We start from the raw sequence: 19,285 nt of genomic DNA on the forward strand, positions 1-19,285 counted from the left end.
CCTGTGGTGAAATAGGTTATTTCTGCCTTTAATCATTAAATTATTAAATCGATTGTTAAACTGTATGAAGACTCATTAGACTGATAATTACTATATAATTCGCAAAACGACTGCAATAACAATTGTTTTTTAATTTATTTTGTTTTATACGATTAGTTGGTAATAGCGCCATAGTAGGGAGGTCTCTAAGTTTACAATGACAATAATGTAAATGAATAATTAATTATTAATAATTATTATTAATTATGATTGATAATTAATTAGAATTAGAATTAGAATTTTAGAATTAGAAGCTTTATTTGTCATTGCATAAAATACGTAGTATTAAACACAACGAAATTTAGAGTTGCCACTCTTAGTCAGTGTTTTAAAACTAATATAGTTAAGAATTAACAAATCCGCCCCAAGGCAGCCTACCCACACTCACTCATACACTCCCCCCAAACCTATTCACTCCTCTCACCCAAAACATTAGTCCCCACCTTCCAACCAAAACAAGACACTCCCCTGCACAAAGGTACTAAAGGTAATATGGTTTGAGCAGCAATTTGTGATAACGACTTGTATTAGAGTAGAGCCAGCCATGCAACGCCCATGACATCCTGCACCACTGGGTGTCCTCATAGTTAAGGAGATGTCACTAGTGATTATATCATACACTCAGAAATACTGTCACATTTGAGGAGGTGGGAACAACAAAATAAGAGATGGAAAATACATTAGATTTGAGGGGGATCATCAACATTTATTCATCCTGTCCTCTGTGGGGTTTTGAAGTTTTTTTTCCTTCACTGTTATATAAGAGAAACATTTTGAAGGGAAATAAACAATATAAAAGTTCAAAGAACAGTCTAAGGAGCATCCACCCCGGATTACAAACAGAAAATGAGGATCAGCAGCAAAACTGAATCTGTGAGTCATAGCTCCGAGTCTGTCATCCAACATTCTAAGCCTGGATCCATCTTACATGCCTCAGATACAAGGGATAACAACCTTTAATCATTTCACTCTGTTTCTGCCTAAAATGCATAACCTGGACAGAGTACATTGAAGCGAACTGGCTCTATTTCGAAGTTAAATTACAGACGTTAAGTCAAAAAGAGTATGTGACTCGAAAGTAAGTGTCTCAGTGAGAACTTTGTGTTAGCAATATCTCTGGCTATCTACTGCCAGACAGAACAAAAGACTCTGAACATTCAAGGAAAGTCAGTATTAATGAGGACAGTGAAACGGAGAAGGATACATTTTAAGATATTCTGCCTCCCTTTATCACTTGTAGAGCAAACTGAAAACAAGGTTACCATATTGTTTATTTATTACTTTTGGCTCCATGAATCTGATCTTGTCCAAAAATACCCCTGAGTTTCCTGGCCAGTAGCACCTCAGAATCACCTTGTCAGGTTTCTCTCCTGTGTTTTTTTTTCCAGCGTGACACTGGATAGTACCTGGGAAAAGTTACCCAGACATGTGAACTGCACACAGACGGAGCCAAGACTGGATTTGAGGGTATAACTCCGGATCTGTGAAGGGGCAGATGTTACCCAACATATCACCCCCCCACAGATGCACAGTTTAGCAATAGTAATGGAACAAGCTTCATTTTAAAGCTACATTTTCTTATAGATGTAAACTCATGTCTTTTCACAAAACCAGTAGTAATTATTAGGTTACTCATAAATCACTATCCTGACCTGTTTTTCAGGCATAAAATGTGTCCACTTGCCTAAATTTATTGTGTCATACCGTTTTGAGTGCAGCTCTCTCCCTTGGCTGTCTGGAGGCGATTGGCGCCATCTACTTTGCTGTGTGAAACAAACAGTCTTGTGTTTGGTGGCAGTTGTCTGAGAAGGCTTTCTGGGAGCTCCACAGTTTGCCGTTAATTCCTGACCCCGGCATTGTCTGTCTCTCTGTGTGGGACACCTGCCCCTTATCTTAAAGCAGAGTCCTATTGTGACATCCTGGAAAGCCGGTGACGATCTTCACAAGGTATTATTGTTTGACCATTAAATTGACCAGTACACACCACAGAAGTATGGGTTTCATTAAAAAACGAAGACATAAAGTAGTAAAGATTTTTAGTAAGGATGTGTTAATTTTCACACAAGAAAATCTTTATCTGAATTTTGCAATGTTTGTTCGCTGACATCTAAATCATTTGACCGTATTCTGCTGACAAAGAATAATGCATTAACTAGTACAAATATTATTTAATTGAAAGGCTAAGATGATCCATCCATCTTCCAAACATTTAAATCAGGACAAGGTCACAGTGAACCAGAAGCCAATCCTAGAAAACACAGAGCACAAGGCAGGGGGCACAGTGGACAGGACCCATGGTCACAAATAGTAAAGGAAACTGAAGAAAATGCACTAATATATTGCAGAAATATCTTTCATACATAAGTCTGAAACTCTGGCTGTTGAACTGCAGCTGTGGTTCTTTTTTCTACAATTAAGTAAGAAACTGTAAAGGTGCTGGCTTTAGGGAGTCCAATGATGGGTCTAACAATGTGGTCAATAACCCCCAAACAGCTCTCTGCAGAATGGCATAATGGGGATGAAAGCCACTTTAATCTCCAAGGAGGAGTCTGCACAGGACAGAGGTAAAATGGCAAGTGCCCATGAGCAGGAAGTAGAAGGTTTCAGAAGGTTCTCTTCTGTTTTGTAAATGACAAGCAGCTGCCACACAGAGTCACGTTTCTTGTATGTTCAGCAAATTCAAGGTTTTTACTTATTTCCTTTTTTAGTTCAAACCAGTATAAACTGCAATACTTTCATAAGGGGCGGTTGTTTCCCCTCTAAATTGAATCTCTACAACATCTCCGGTCTTGCCCTTGCTTTCTTTTTTGCCTCGGGAATTTTTTTTATCTTTCATTAAAAATGTACACTCTTACCCCCTGTTTATAAACTGAGAAGTAATTTGATACAACAGAAAAGCTCGCTTTTGTTAAAGGAGCAGAAATTATCCGCGGAGTCAGGCAGTCTAACTAAACGGTTAACTGAAGCGTGCCTTTAAATGGAACGTGACATTACAATGCTGTGGATACCGTCCTCTAGGTGGTGCTGCAGTTCCGCACTCTGCTGCTACGGGAAACTGTTGGCAAACAGGAAGGGAAACGGCCCCTGGAAAATAACTACAGTAGAGAGGGGGGTCTCTATATGGTTTTCTGAATATGGAACCAAGCTGGTGTTGAACTCGAAGAACGCGGAGCTTTCTGGTACCCGTCATTCTCTTTTAATATTATGTTTGCAAGATTTATTTCTTTTCTGCTCAATTTAAAATGTGCCAGCTGCCAATTAGATAGATAGACAGATAGCGTGTTTGCGTTTTCCCCAGACTCTGTGCACCTTCATCCTGCCTGCGTGTTGTGACAGAGCATGTTGGTAATTACAGTCATGTTTTGCAATTCGCATGAGACCGTTGCCAAGGCGCGTGCACGTGCACGCACACACACACACACACACACCTGTGAAAAAGCTCGTGCCCTAAACTTCAGATTCTGCCTTCATAGTCTCAGTCAGTGCACTTCCACGTTCAGCACACACCCACACTACAGATTTTTTCTGACTTTGTGCCCGCTGACATCCATCCGTTTAATAAGAGCAGTCAGTCACACACTAACAGGCAGCAGGGCGGCTCCGGCGAGGCGGTGGCCACTCCAAACCTCTATAAACCTTTTAATTTGTTTGTCTTTCTGTGCTGTCGTAAAAGATGCAGGGAATTAAACGGGGGGCCTTATGGGAACTTGAAAGCGGCGTGGCGCGATTTTTAACGACGTGGCGGTCAGAGTAGAACCGGGGGCCTCGAGAGCCGGAGAAAGCAGCCCCAGTGAGCCGCGTATTTAACGCCGGCCGTGTGTTTATTTACCGTTGCTGTACGCTGAGTCTGGGCTGGCTGAAATAACGTTGCAGCGTGAGGGTTTAGCGTCCCCCGGGGGGGGGGGGGGGGGGGGGAGGCAAAGGCCAACAGGCTGGCTCTCGTCGGCGGGCAGCACCCATACTGAACTGGCAGCAGTGGCGTCGACTGCCCCCCTCCCCACCCCACCCCACCCCACCCTGTGCCTCACAAAAGCAGTTTTGTCCACAGTGAAAGGACTCAGAGAAGTGCCTGTGTTCCTCCCACCTCCTCCTCTCCTGAGCTCACAAATTTGCAGTAATTAGAGAATTATTTCCACATGTGGATCAAACTGCCTCGCAGCCACAGAGCCTCCGCCTACCCTTTCTTCTTCACCCTCTCTTTTGGTCCCATTTCTTCTACCACCTCCCCCACCCCACACACACACACAGACAAGCACTTTTTTTTTTCCACAGCTGGTTTGAAAAAGTCCGTCCTATTCAAAATGCTCCCATACCTTTGGGCTCTGCAGTGCATCTGTGGTGCCTTACAAGAGAGATAGAGATAGAGTGAAAGAAAGAGGGGAGAGAAACAGAAAGAGGAAAGGCAACCTTGTGAGGGGAGAGAAACAAAGGAAAAGAGACCAGCAATTTTGGGAGGCAGCAGAAGGAAGATGGGAAAAAAGAAGGATGTATTGCAGAAGGGAGCGCTGCTGGAAAAGTGAAAGGAAAAAACTGCACTGGATAGAGAAGGAATGAAGAAGGGAGTAGGGAGCGGGAAATAAAAATGAGAAACGGGGAGACGGGGGAATAGGAATATAATGGTATTTGACAGAGTTGGGTTCAGGGAGCGTTCACAGTGACATCATGGCCGACCATGAGCTTTACACAGGGAGAGCCTTCACCTTTCATTGGACACACATGTCACGGCGTGCTGACGCCCTTAAGCATGCGACACTGCTATGCCTCACCCCTCTGTGTCTAAGCCCCGCCCATACATGGCTAAGCCCTGCCCCTCCTTGCACCCGCCATGGCCAGGCGCCTCTGTCCTCCTACGTTTCTTTCCATGACTGGAGAATATAAATGTGTAAATTGAACCAGCGGATGAATGACCCTGTTCATCGCCCAGGATGCGTGTTTAACTTTATAACCCAAACCTGACAAGCGCTCCACAGTCTCTCATCCTGCTTTGGTTTCTCCCTCTCTCTCTTTTCCTCATTCCTGCTTATTTACCCCCCCACGCACACACCTTGCCTCCCCTTATTTTCCCTCATTCCTCTTTAACTGTGCGTATGTGCGTGAGTCAGTGTGTTTTTTTGTGTGTGTTCCCTCCTCTGACCTGTTGTTTGCTTGTTGGTGTTGGCCTGTTCGTCTGTGTGTGTGTTTTGGTGCGTGTGTTTGTTTGTGTGTGTGTTTTTGTCCGTGTGTGTGTGTTTTTGTCCGTGTGTGTGTGTTTGTGTGTGTGTGTGTTTTTGTGAGCATGCCTCACATCTTCTGCATGCCTGTGAACAAAGCACTAAACTTTGCATGACATCAGTCTGAAAGCGGGGAAACAGTGATCTCATTACGGACGTCTTGCCCCTGATTAAAACCTGCCGTGTCTACCACCCCCCCTAACCCCCCCCCCCCCCCCCGCTCCCACTCCTCCCCCCCCCCACACCGGCCTCAGGCTCACACTATTCTGTGGTTTCTCCTCTGAAAGCTTCCAAATGGGGCCCTGTTTTACATTCTCTAAAAATTCACTGCCTCTAACTGCTGCTCCTTTGTTCATTTTTCCCAACTTCACCTCCTCACTCTTTCCCCTCACTTTCCGATCACCTCTGTCTGCCCCCCCCCCCATTTTTTACCTGACCCCCCCCCCACTTTGTTCTAACCCTTTAAATCTGTTAACCAGCAGTTAGTTTGGGAGACAAAGACATTTTTATTTTATTTTTTTCCAAACTATTTTAATAAATGACATATGAATACATTGCATAGAATGTGGAGTAATTACATGCATTTCAAAGGTAAACTGACACTGAAAATATTAGCTAATTGGTGACTGAACTGCAGTAGCGCAAAAACACACCTTGACATCTTAACGCTTCAAAAAAAATAGTTTTGATGTCATTTCCAGAGTTGGAATAATAATGATGTGACATTGGCAGGTGACGCCCATGAAGAGAAGGGTATCGGCTTCATGGGTGTGCATTTGGGGTGGGGTGGGGTGGGGGTGGCATCAGAGGATATGCACTCTCTGTCAGCGGGTGCTGAAGTGTCCCGTGTGTGCGGAAAGGCTGGGTCCGCAGGCCAGCTCCCTCCAAACACGTTAAACTTAGGGCCAGGATTTAAGTGTCTATCCTGCAACATGCAGAGAGAGGGAGAGGGAGAGGGAGATGGAGATAGCTTTCTGATCTATCTTCATTATCCCACAGCCTGTAGTCTTCCTGACATGAAGATCATAAATCTACCCCCCCCCCCCACCCCCCAGCCTCTTCGGCACACTTCACTGACACGGAAACACAAACAGGGCTGACCTCTGACCTCCCCGATGCTACTGGCTCACACAGACACTCACATTCACATGCAGACAGTGAAGTACACTACTGTCACAGTTACGCTCATACCGCTATGAGAACGCACTCTGACGTGACAAAGTAATCTCCTACTGGCACAAACACTCATGGAGCATGAGCATTTACATTGTGCTGTCTTCGTATACACCAGCGTGCAAATTTCCGCCTGTCAGCTCAGAGCTTATGTACGATGCTGACTGATAATTTTATACAAAATTAATTGCTTTCCATACTGTATATAATTGGACGTAATTAATTGTAATTGTAAAATGTAATTGATTTAGCCCAACAATGACACATCAGAACAGAATTTCAGGTTTCAAACAGATAGCACCAGACTACATTAATATTCTGCACATACTCCACCTGCTTATTTATTTATTTTTATATTTTTTATTCCCTGTATAGTATTCTGTTTGTGTTCTGTGTTTACTGTTGGCACTATGGGTGCTGCTGTGTGAGCTGCAAACCTATCCACACAATATGCACACAATATGCACACAATATCCACACAATATCCACACAATATGCACACAATATGCACTGTCTTTGCAGTGTGTTTTGCACTGTATGTTTTATCTGTGCACTTTATGTATGTCATTGCTGTTTGAAAAGAATTTCCCCCGGGATCAATAGAATGTACTGTATTTTAGCTTAAATTAGGCGAAACAGTTGTAGTGTATGTATGAGAGCCTGTTGAAGATGGTAAGGACCTGTCAGATTTTAAGGCTGGTGGAATATATGTGTGGGAAAATCGTGGAGGCCGCCAGTCTGCGGGTGTGTGTGGCTCCGCGGGCTCGTCGCCGCCACTGCCACCGTCGTCATGTTTGCATTCTGCAGTGTAATATTATCTACTGGCAGACGTCCACCAGCTTGGAGAGAAACACACAGACACGTTTCAGAGACATGTGTCTGTGTGTGCGCGGCCCCGCGTTTGTTTGCAGCTGCCTGTTTGTTTGCGCGCGGCTGTTTACGTAGCGAGCGAGCGTGGAAGTGTGACTGAGTGTTCGTCTGTGTGATTATATAAACTGTGTGTGTGTGTGTTTATATTTTGCGCGTGAATTTAATGACATGACAGCGTTTGTCTTTTTAGATTTTGATATATGCCCGCCACACCCCTGCCTGGAAAAACAGACAAATGCTCTCCCTGTCTTTGTCTCTTTCCCTCCCTTTCTCCCGCTCTCCCTCACTTCCTGGCACACATCAGCAGCCACCGACTCTCTCCCCATTTCCCATGATGCCCTTCTCTGGGCGGATGCCCAGCTGCCACCGTGAGTCCATCTCCGAAAGCGTTTCCCTCCACCCTCGCCGATGCTCCTCATTCCCTGCGAGTGACTTCGTCCCCATCTTCTGGGGGTGAGTTCTTTGGAGATGCTGTAGGTACGTTACTGTAACGTCACTATAAGAACTTCAACATGCAGGAGGAGTTGAGCTACATCCAGAGCCACCTCCACCCCAACTGAATCAGACTCCACCGCTACTCCTCAGGTCCCCTCCCACAATTCCTCACATACAGATCTCCCAGTTCCTGTTTCCCAGTTTTCCTGTTCCTGCAAATATACATGCTCTCAGCTAGGCTGAGCTTCCAATGAAGGCCCAGGTACAGGTGTAAGCAGTACTGGAGCAAGAGCTACAGAACTACACAACATTAACCACACAGCAACTGCTAAAAAAGCAAGAAACTAATCAGAATCTGTTCAGGGACCAGAGGTGCAACATAAGAATATTCAGGGAGCATAGAAGCATCAGGCTGGTAGAGAAAGAGTCTTACTGAGATGGGGGGGGGGTGAATATATTTGATAGGTGTGAAAAACCCCATTTGAGTGAAAACATGCTCGCAGTCTGGGCTGCCTCCACATATTTATACTCATCCCCAATTCCCCCCCCATCCTTCTTATCTATTCCATTGTTGCTGAGGGTTTGGGGAAGGAGTGGGGGGGGGGGTTCTCAGGTAACACCCCCTCTATCCTGCTCGTTCAGAGCAGACAGCATCTGCCAGAAGAGGCTGACACTTGTGTGCCGTGACGTTTGGGGAGGGGGGGGGGGGGGGGGTGGTGTTCCGCTTTTCTTTTGGACTGCCAGTAAGCCGGCAGCATTCCCAGCGGCCACGATGCCGATGTGACTCCCCCGGGCGGGCGGCCCTATTCGGCACACTCAGCGTCTCTTAGCCACCGCTGCAAAGATGCGTTTTCACGTGCCGCCTCAGAGTCCCGAGTGAGAGGAAGGAGACAAAGAGGCAGAGGGGAGGGGGGCCCAGGCAGGCCGCGTACCTGCCTCTGTGCCCGTCTGCGCCTTTTGTGTCGCTTCTGCATCGCACTGTTGTTACTCTGTATGGCTGCAAGCAGCACTTAAAGTTTCATTACACTGATAAGCAGAGTGAGCTCAAGAAAACATGTTACAAAAAAAAAATTAAATAAGTGGATTTTGCTGTTTCACTTTGAACATTATATGGCTGATAATATGTTCTGAGACTTAATTGAAAGGACATTTTAATATATTAGCCTGTAATATATTAAATAAACACAACAGAATGAAGTTATAGATGTCTGCTTTAAATTAATTATTTGAAATCAATATAACTGGTAGCATTGTAACACATAAGCAAAAACTAATGATTAATTAACTATAAGTCCATTAATAAAAGTAGCTTTTATTTAAGGTACTTAGTAATATCGGAATTGCAAAAACTAAAACCTTTTTGGGAAAGCGTTCTGTTTTTAAACTTTCCTCTTTATAACCTGAATTTGGATGTTTTGTAGTTGTGCTGTAAGTCAGCGGCACCTACGTGTCTGCATATAGACACCGGGTGCAGTACAGCGAGAGCGCAGAGAGCGTTTCCTGCCTGCTGTCACTGGAACATCCAGCTCTGGAAGCTGGGAGATCCTGCGCCAGTAAAGCACCCTTTTCTCAGCAGCGGCGGCGCTCATCTGTCCCCCAACGCAGCTACATTTTTATCAAGACCGTCTTTGTGCTTTTTTTTTTTTTAATGCTGTGGCAGACTTAACGTGGAAGCAGGAGAACGCTGAGCATAACCATGAAAAAACAAATCAGTTCTCAAAATGTGCAGCAAACAAATCCGCCCTCAAGATGTACCAAAGAAATCCGCATTGAAGATGTCACCTCTGAAAAAGTGTACCAAGCAAATCAAGTCTCACACCGTTTGCCAAATAATTTCACTCCAGTATGCACAAAACAAATTAAGTCTTACAATATGTGCCAAACAGATCAGCTCTGAAGATGTGTACCAAACAGATCATCATTCAAGCTGAAATGTGCACCAAATCGACCTCTATTAACGGTCCTTATCCCCTGCACTAGGTATTGAACTTTTGGTACAAAAAAATTGGTACTTCCCTTTTTTCATTGATTTCCGGTCAAGTACTAGAACCGAAGTAGCAAACCAGCTGGGGTACTTATTTGGTGCTTTGGAGTGTGACTTGCAAACATGTTCACTGTCGATTGGGTTTTTCGACCTTTAATGAAATATTTCATCATCAACAAACACATACACATATGCACACAGTGTCTAGTATCCTTATAACATAAATTTATATTTTAAATGCCTTCAACAGCCAAACAATAAGAACATAATCAAGATTTATATATACCCACAGAGAGATGTAAAATGTCCTCAGATCTTGGTTCCATCATCGTTAGGCTGGTTTTTTTTAACTTTGTATTGGGCTTGCTCTAGTTTTCTGCCTAAACAACAACAATCGTTTTTATTGATATGCCTTTGCACGTGTTTCAAGTTAAAATCCGGCTGATTGTAGCAGATTTGCATTCTGGTGCTTGAACATTTGTCTTTACAAGAGTTGAGCCTCACGTAGACACTCAGCTGCACTTTTATCACCTTCGCATGTGATACTGAGACGCCGCGTGTCCCAGGAGACGGAGCTCAGTAACACAGTCACTATATTGTAAACAGTTAAAATAGGCCGTGGATACCGATATCCCCCGAGGTGCCAGCTTAGTACCTAGTGTGTGTGTGTGTCTGCCGGGCAGTGCCCCTCCTGGTGTGTGTGTGTGTGTGTGTGTCTGCCAGGCAGTGCCCCTCCTGGTGTGTGTGTGTGTGTGTGTGTCTGCCGGGCAGTGCCCCTCCTGGTGTGTGTGTGTGTATGTCTGCTGGGCAGTGCCCCTCCTGGTGTGTGTGTGTGTGTGTGTATGTCTGCCGGGCAGTGCCCCTCCTGGTGTGTGTGTGTGTGTGTGTGTATGTCTGCCGGGCAGTGCCCCTCCTGGTGTGTGTGTGTGTGTGTGTATGTCTGCCGGGCAGTGCCCCTCCTGGTGTGTGTGTGTGTGTGTGTATGTCTGCCGGGCAGTGCCCCTCCTGGTGTGTGTGTGTATGTGTGTGTGTGTATGTGTCTGCCGGGCAGTGCCCCTCCTGGTGTGTGTGTGTGTATGTCTGCCGGGCAGTGCCCCTCCTGGTGTGTGTGTGTATGTGTCTGCCGGGCAGTGCCCCTCCTGGTGTGTGTGTGTGTGTGTGTCTGCCGGGCAGTGCCCCTCCTGGTGTGTGTGTGTGTGTGTATGTCTGCCGGGCAGTGCCCCTCCTGGTGTGTGTGTGTGTGTGTGTATGTCTGCCGGGCAGTGCCCCTCCTGGTGTGTGTGTGTGTGTGTATATGTCTGCCGGGCAGTGCCCCTCCTGGTGTATGTGCGTGTGTGTATATGTCTGCCGGGCAGTGCCCCTCCTGGTGTGTGTGTGTATGTGTCTGCTGGGCAGTGCCCCTCCTGGTGTGTGTGTGTGTGTGTGTGTGTGTATGTGTCTGCCGGGCAGTGCCCCTCCTGGTGTGTGTGTGTGTGTGTGTGTCTGCCAGGCAGTGCCCCTCCTGGTGTGTGTGTGTGTGTGTGTATGTCTGCCAGGCAGTGCCCCTCCTGGTGTGTGTGAGAGAGAGAGAGACACAGAGTGAGCGTGTTTTCAGACGTGAATGCTTAACAAACGAGCATTCCATGTGTGGGCCGAGAGCGTCGCTTCGAGCCCGAGACAGAAAAACACGAAGAACAAATGCAATGCAGAAAAAGATGGATATGGGGGGGGGGGGGGGCATATGGCATATAAAACCAGCAGAAAAGAGAGGGGGAAGGGGGGAGCAGAAACTTGAGGTCTTTGCTCTTTATTTTCCTTCTCGTCAAGCATTTTTTTTGGCTTGTTGAAAGCGCGCTGTATATTTGAAGTGGGGGGGCAGGTCATGTGACCAGTGACACTGACTGGGATTATGAATCAAAGCACATAACGACTTCTTAGTGAGAGACACAGGGAGCAGGAGCTGTGCGTACGTGTGTGTGTGTGTGTGTGTGTGTGCGCGTGTGTAGACGAAGTGATAGGAAGGGAGAGGGAGAGAGACGGGGAGAGAGAGGGAGAGCGAGAGAGAGAGAGGGAGAGAGAGAGAGGGAGAGTGACGGAATGCCACAGGCTGAATTTGCTCTTCGCTGTGAAAGAGACTCCAGCTGAAGAACAGAACACAAATCCCCTCTTTCTCTTGCTCTCCCCCATCTGCCCGCCTGGACGTTCCTCTGTCCATCTCTCCGGCTTCTGATCTGGTGAGTGTGCCTTTTGGAAAAACTTTTGGGAAAGTCGACTCCCTTCTTGTGTTTCACGCGCTTGTGTGACCGTCTGCGGGGAGAGAACAAGTCAGAGCACGACGGAGGGAGACCGGGGCTCAGCAGAGGGACACTCCGCTACCAAAAGGAGCATATTAAAATTCTTTCGCGTGCAGTTATAATTGATCGCAGAAATTAAATAGGAAGGGGGGGAGGAAAAGAGGAAAAGGCAGAGGAATGGCTAAGGGGGGGGAGGGAGTTGATCTCCGTCTGTAAAAGTCAAACAGATTTTTCATTGTGACTCAACCCTCATCTTAAACGCTGGATCCAAATGCCTTCCCTGGCATGACACAGGAAACCAAAGCAGTGGGGAAATGTGCAAGAACATATAAAAGGTAACATGTAAACAAATTGCGCGTGCGTCGGTGGAATCTCACATGGAGATGTTCCCACACAGAGAATGCTGACTGACTGCTGCAGTAATCCCTGAAGCATTACTACAGCATGATGGCTGATGAGCCTGAACGAAAACAGAAAGGTGGCTATTTGCAGCCATACTGTGGGAAATACGCACTGCCCACATATGATATTAAACACCACCATGGAAGAGCAGAGCCTCCAGCAATAGGACGTTTCCGTGTTTCCTCCATGCCTGTTTTCTGAGAACCGATGCATGACGTTGTGTGCGACTCTGTATGTGTGTGTGTTCGCTGCCTGATTGTTGGTGTGCACACGGATGTGCGTTTTGAAGCTCCTGATTTGTGGCTCACATCCGTGAATGTGGTCGTACACTTTCCGGTGGCTGTGCGACTCCGTCTGCTTGTCGGCCCGTGGGCACGCCGTGATCTCGGGACAGAGCAAGGCTCTCCGTGAAGCACCAACTGGGATTTCAGACCATGGTGTGGCACCACTGAGACGGGCCTAGTAGATTCTTTCCTATTCTGAAAAAGGGTCATTCACCGGTGCTCTAAACACATAAGCAGGCTATGAAACAGGCCAGACCCAGCATGAGGGCTGGAGAATGAGAATATGAGTGAGACATCAAAGGAAAGCACCCATCCACACGTTGCCTTTTTGTGTGCAAATCTTTGTCTTTAATGTGGTTCAGTGGATTTGGATGTGGTGCCTGTGATCGGAAGGCTACTGGTTCAAATCCCATAATGTAAAACACAGAGCCCAATTTACAGTGGGTCGGCAGAGACAAACCCAGCTCCGGTGGAGGGGTGGCAGACTCCTTAATTAGGGGCACCGGGTGGGCACCGGGTGCGTATCGAGCGCCTGTATGGTATTATAGCAGAGCTGCTCGTGAGGGTCATTATGCTGTGGCGCGGACTGAGGACGCTGATGCAGAGCCAGACACTTCTTACAAGGGGAATTCACACACCATCGTTTTGAAACGTTGCATGCATCTCTAAAGCGCATAATGATCAGCTTACGAAGGCCCATTTCTGCAGAATTCTGACACATTATGGTTTAAAAGAGGAGGGGGTCAGAGTTACAATGTCATTAGAGCTGTAAGGGTCAGCGGCGGGGGGCGGGTGGGGGGGGGGCTGTGGATTGTTAAGTTACACCACTGCAGCCCGATCACAGATCTCTTCCAGATTTATTTTTCTAATGTCTGGTGGAATGTGGGTCGGCGGTGGAGCTGGAGAGTGTAGAGCACGGGGAGGGAGCTGCGCAGCCGGGCAGAGCCAGAGGGGGGCAGGAACGGGCTCCTTAATGGGGGAGAGCAGGACCTCCTGGCCCATGTCAAACTCAAACTGGCCACTCGGATTGTTTTGTGAGTGTCATTTTCAGACTGGATATGTGAATCCCAGCTACATAAGCGACTGTTAGCCCTCCTGCAGCATGTGTGTGTGTGTGTTTTCAGGGAGTTACCGTAGCTTAAATGACCCACAAATGCGCAGTTGCGTCTCTCGGGTGTTGCTGCCCATTACGGCTGTGCGTGTGTGTGGCACGGGTCTACAAAGGCCTGGCCGCAAACACACACACACACGCACACGCGCTTAAACAAACCTCCTTTCCCTCCTGCACGGCAGAAGTGCCACACAGACGCATCCTGCTGCATTGCAGTCTTTTCACTCTCCGCTGTCTCCTCCTCCGTGGGCGCCTCACTCAAAGGGAGACCCCCGGGGGCAGAGAGCTCCTCGCGTCTCCCGCTGCCTCCGCCCGTCTCCCAGCGACTCCGCTCGTCTGTCAGCACCCCGCCACTCTCTGCACCTCTCCCTCCACCTGTCTGCCCCAACGTGCCCGTCGTCCCGGCCTGTCTCCCCACGCACATTCGTGCCGTGATTCATCCTCCTTTCATCCGCCGGATCTGCCGTGGCGTAGACGATCCGCGCCTGCCTCTCTGGGCCGATCGTCTCTGTCTCTTCTGGAGCGTCCAGGTCTCTTTCACATCCGGAGTTTTATTTGTCCCGTGCTTCCTGAGGTGTGCGTGCTCAGGCGGGTAGGCCACAGAGTTTCATTAATGACCCGTTTCAGGCTGGGAAGTCAGTCGCGGGTTCGACTGACAGACCCAGTCAGGAGGCGCAGTCCCAATGGGTCATTTAAATACACAAACATTTACTCACAGGGGAGTGGATGTGCGTCATCATAATCAGAATGTATTATTTTTATTTAAATGTATTTAAAATTAATTTAATTTCATTAAATTTTTCTCTTCAACCAAAATCTTCCATGGGATAACAGTCACGTTACTTCACATGTACGTCATGTTCTGTAATTTTGCAGATTGGAACGCTGCAATTTGTAATTTTACATTTCACAACGAACGCAATCATTGCCATTTTGAAGTTCAAGAGTCAAGATTCTTCTTTTTTACTTTTGTACATCAGTACATAAGAATTCAACTGGTCGTTAACGTAGCAGGATTAAACAGCATAACACAAAGGCACTTACAAAGTATCACAGCAGACATACAGCATAACTATTTATGCAGTAAATATGAAATTAACAGCAGAAAATATGGCTACAGCATAAATACATTTCATATTAAATATAGGTCTTGTTTCATAAGTGTCGATGAATATAGTCGACCTACAAAACTGTGTGACTTTTAAACTCCCCTGGTCGCTCCTGCTCTGAGACCAGCCCTCTCTGTGGTGCTCAGAGGCGAAAAGGAGACGGTTAAAAAGGAAACTGGGACCCAGCAGACAGAAGCCGATGGGGGGTCACAGGGATTAACGTGCAAGTAGGACCCGGCCCACTGACGCGTTAATTACACGTGACTCCTGAACCCAGTAGCCTTGAGCGACAGCAGTTAACCTTAGTTAAGGTCATGTGACCTCCTGTGCGCGAGTGTGCCGCTTAGCTGCAAAGCCTCCCTTCTTCATTTTTTTTAAAGGGACGTGCTTTATTAAATCCCTTTAATGTAAAAGCTGTGCTGAGCGGAGTATTTTTCCACCGAACCACATCCACTGAGCAAGATCTGCCCTCAAACACAAACTAAAAAGCTGGCCGTAGCCCAAGATTTCTGCTTCTGATTAAATGTCCCAGCAGTTTGAGTTCCCCGACGTTTTCAAATCACTTCAAGAAATCTCTTTTTCTTTTCTCTTTTCCTTCAAAGTTCCTCTTTCCCCCTCAGGTGGATTTTTTTTTTTCTTTCGAAACCGACCGTCTGTGACACGCTGGGGCAGAACAGGGACATCCACAAGGCATCGCCAGTAGGGGGCGCTCTTCGAGGTGGCCGCAGAGTTGACAAACAGCCAATAGGGAGGTGGTAAATTACTTGGGGGGGGGGGGGGACAGGGGGAAGTGGTGGAGCAGTATCTGGTGGGATTCCCTCTGATTACAGCTTTCAGTGCAGTAGTGAACTGCCAGCGAGCCTTTTTCACGCGTGTGCTCAGTGGTGATCATCGCTCATTGTTATGTCGTGACTGAATCGGCTCTGCCGCCTCCTTTCTGGTCTACTGGCCGGTTCACTTTTGGGTAGGGAGGAGGATATGACGTCGTCTCTCCCCGAAACCAAGGTGCCCCCCCCCCCCCAGACCGGTAACCTTCTGAAATGTCGCGTAATCCTGTTTTTTCGTGTTTCTGACCTTGATTAAAAATGCCAATGGCATGCGTGTGCGTATCCATATCCATGTGCATGCGTGTGTTTGTTTTCTTGGCCCTCCGTGCTCTGACACCAGTCACGTGCCACCTTGAGAAAGCCGATTACTCAACTTCATACAGGGAAATTAATGAAATGTTATTTGGAACTTCCCAAAAGAGGCTGGGGGGGGGGTGAAATGCTTATTGACTCGCATTGGGGAGGATACCCCCCTTTATGAGGGTCTCTACTCTCCTAACAGCCTGTGGGAATGAGCACATATCGGTCACGCTTGGCTAGCTTGGGTACGCGCCGTTCCGCAGGGTATTAAAAAGAAAAACATCTTTCAAACACCACCCTGGAAAAAAGTGGAAAGTCCCACTATTTTAATAGTTTCATTTTCTTTCAATACCCCTTCCCCCAAAAATGGGCCCAGCAGTCAACTGTGTGAGATGGGAGGGGGTAAGTTTAGAATGGGGGGGGGGGGCTCACCCAGAGGCAGGTTGAGTCAGGCTATAGGGGATGAGATCACTCTAAGAACACCCCCCCCCCCCCAAAAAAAAACCCTGTACCCCAAATGGGTGTGTACTATTAGGCACCATAAAGGCTGCATTGACGCCTGGACACATAGTGTCTTTTGTTGGTGCCCAAAGGTGTGTTTCCTTGGTGGGGGGGGGGCACGGGTCACAGGGCTCTGACTCGTTAACCATAAGGCCTGGCTCTGACAGCATGCTCATTATTTTTTATTTTACTGGTGAAATAAAACTTTTTTTTCCTACTCGAACCTCTCACCCTCCACCACAACCCCTCCCTTTCTGAAATACAGTTGATGATCTGGCTTTAATTAAGAAAAAAACATAATTAGCCAGGAACTTGGTGAGCCTTGCCTTCCTTGCAATGACTTCCCACTCAAAGGGGTGGCCTGTGACCCTTCTCCCCCCCCCCCCCCCCCCCCGACACACCTGACCGCGCTGTGCACGTGAATCCTGACACGTGCTTTTTGGTGGAACTGGGGCGATCTGCTGACGCGCAGCACGACCCGAGCGTCAGGAAGCTGAGGAGCGGGCGGTGAGCGGGCAGCCCCCGGGCCCTCCTCTCGGAGCACGGTTAACGATCGCAGCTCCTGTGCCGGGGCCTGATATGAAAAACCTCTGTGGGTTTTCCTGCGCTTTCTTACAGCAAGTTCCCGCTTGGCACGTTCACCCAGAGGAGTGCGTGTTTCCCAGATATTCTCCGCTGCTTCACCTCTTATTTATCGAGAGGCATACAGATTGGGGAAAGTTAACCCTGTAGAAATCAGGCACTTTGGTAGACACCCCATGAAGACGGCGTCTGACTGGGCTTTACTGTGCTCCATTTTGCCATTATCTGCCTGTGCTGTAGCTTCACCTCAAATCACGCCCAACCCATCAGCCACCAGGTCGTCAGTGACACTGAAGCCACCAAAAGAAACCATAGACGAATTGGTGAAATGGTCCCCACACTGACGTCTGACCACACCTTTGCTCACCTTGCCATGCCCCAGTGGTCGTGTGTCCCCCCCCCCCCCCAGGATTTTTTTGAGGTGGTCCTTTTCTTTCTACCTCCTGGAAGAGGCTGGAATATCGCAGTGCAGATCTGAAGTGTCCGACCCAACTACGGGGGCCAGCAGGAACACCAGTGCCACACTGGCAGACTCCGAAAACGCTGCATATGGAGGCCTGGGGTGGGGGGGTGGAGCCTGAGCGATGGCTTCTGGGAACAGTGGAACCCAGTTCTGCAGGAAGGGGGCAGACATCTGGAAAACAGACAGAGAAACATTGGGGGGGAAAGTACAGAGGAGGAGAACGGAGAACAAAAAAATAATGAGAAGCATACCTGTGGCCGGAGTGGGGGGCTGCGGAGCTAAGGGCCTCAGTCCCCGGTGGGCGGGCGGATGATGGGATGGCAGCGCCAGCGGTGACGGAGACAGAGTGGGTGCCTCTCGTTCCTGAAACGTGGCCACCCCTGGCAGCCTGAGCGGCAGCGAACATGTGGAACAGTTTACGGTAATGGGACTCTAAATTAGAGGCGGCTTTGGGCGGCCAGCAGCGAGAGGGTGTAATTAAGGGCCTCTGTGGAAAGAGAGGCAGAGGGGCTGTGTGTGTGTGTGTGTGTGTGTGTGTGTTATGCATATATTACATTGTGGGGACCAAGTGTCCCCACAACGTGATAAAAACCTGTTATTTTGACCTTGTGTGGACCATCTTTTCAGGCTCCTCAAGGGGAAATTCAATTTTATAAAAATCTGTGGCTGCAGTCAAAAAATTAAAAATGCCAAAAGTCTTGTATTTTGTTTGGCTACTTATGGTTAAGGTTAGGGCTGGGTAGGGGTTAAGGTCGTCATTGCTGGGATTAAGGTTTGTCCCATAGAAATGAATGGATGGTCCCCAGGAATATACGAATACAGACGTGTGTGAGGCTGTGTGTGTGGGTGTGTGTGTGTGTGGCCTGCTATGAACCGCTATCAAACATTTAATGTCAATATTTTGAGTGAATTCAAATAAATAACAAAAAACAACATGGCAGAACAGCAGAGCTATAGTTTTAAGAGTGACTGTGGGTAGAGGACCCGCTCGTCCTTTTTGTAACACCCTCTGTCCCAGTGACTGCCCCCTCCCAGTGACAGCCCCCTCCCAGTGTATGCCCTTGCAGCTTTTGCTCTCTGCACTTGCGGTATGATGAATAGGTCAAATGAGCAACTGCCATACGAAGACACATCAATATGTACTTTTAAACGTCTGAGCTGAGACCTGCAGCATTTCCTGTATCAGCATGCCTCCAGCGTCCTTCCCCAGCTGGAAAAATCACCCCCAGTGTTGCATCCACACTAAATAAGGCTTCTTGTTTGAGCCCCCGGTTTCTGCACCCATATTTATTGGCCCCGTCTGCCAGGAAGTATGGTAGCATCCACGTGCTGCACCTATTCAGGGGCCCGCCCGCTTTTCAAGCTGCCAATCAGCTGGTGCCAAGTAGGAGGCCTAAGTGCCGATTGGCCAGTGACAGCTGACAGGCACCAGCAATCGAGGGATAAATCCTAGCCCTCTCTGCAGCTAGGAGCAGCCATTAGAGGTGAATGAGACAACCTGTGTTCGGATTATAACGCGTAAAGTGGGGCCAAGCCCTAACCAAGAGCCTTAACCAGCTAAATGTTACCTTGTTTACTGGACCACAAAATCAGCTTGTCTGACACCACTCGCTCTTAAAATTACCTATGGGGGGGGGGGAAAATGCAAAGAAACGCTGTAAAGACTGCAGCAGGCAGGCGGCACAGCAGAGTGAGACATGAGGGGACCGCGCAGGAGATGCA

The 19,285-nt window shown here is 47.9% G+C and overlaps 1 protein-coding gene across 1 annotated transcript in view; it reads left to right on the forward strand.

Annotated features, from left to right (window-relative positions):
• Positions 1-11,627: 11,627 nt before the first annotated feature.
• The window catches only part of LOC111853917 (retinoic acid receptor gamma-B-like), a 39,723-nt gene continuing 32,065 nt past the window's right edge, over positions 11,628-19,285 (forward strand). The window contains exon 1 of the mRNA XM_072715354.1: positions 11,628-11,924. The gene's annotated coding sequence lies outside the window, so the exon portion shown is untranslated. The remainder of the gene's footprint in view (positions 11,925-19,285) is intronic.

The sequence above is a fragment of the Paramormyrops kingsleyae genome, chromosome 8 (assembly GCF_048594095.1).
Source record: "Paramormyrops kingsleyae isolate MSU_618 chromosome 8, PKINGS_0.4, whole genome shotgun sequence".
NCBI classification, from domain to species: domain Eukaryota; kingdom Metazoa; phylum Chordata; class Actinopteri; order Osteoglossiformes; family Mormyridae; genus Paramormyrops; species Paramormyrops kingsleyae.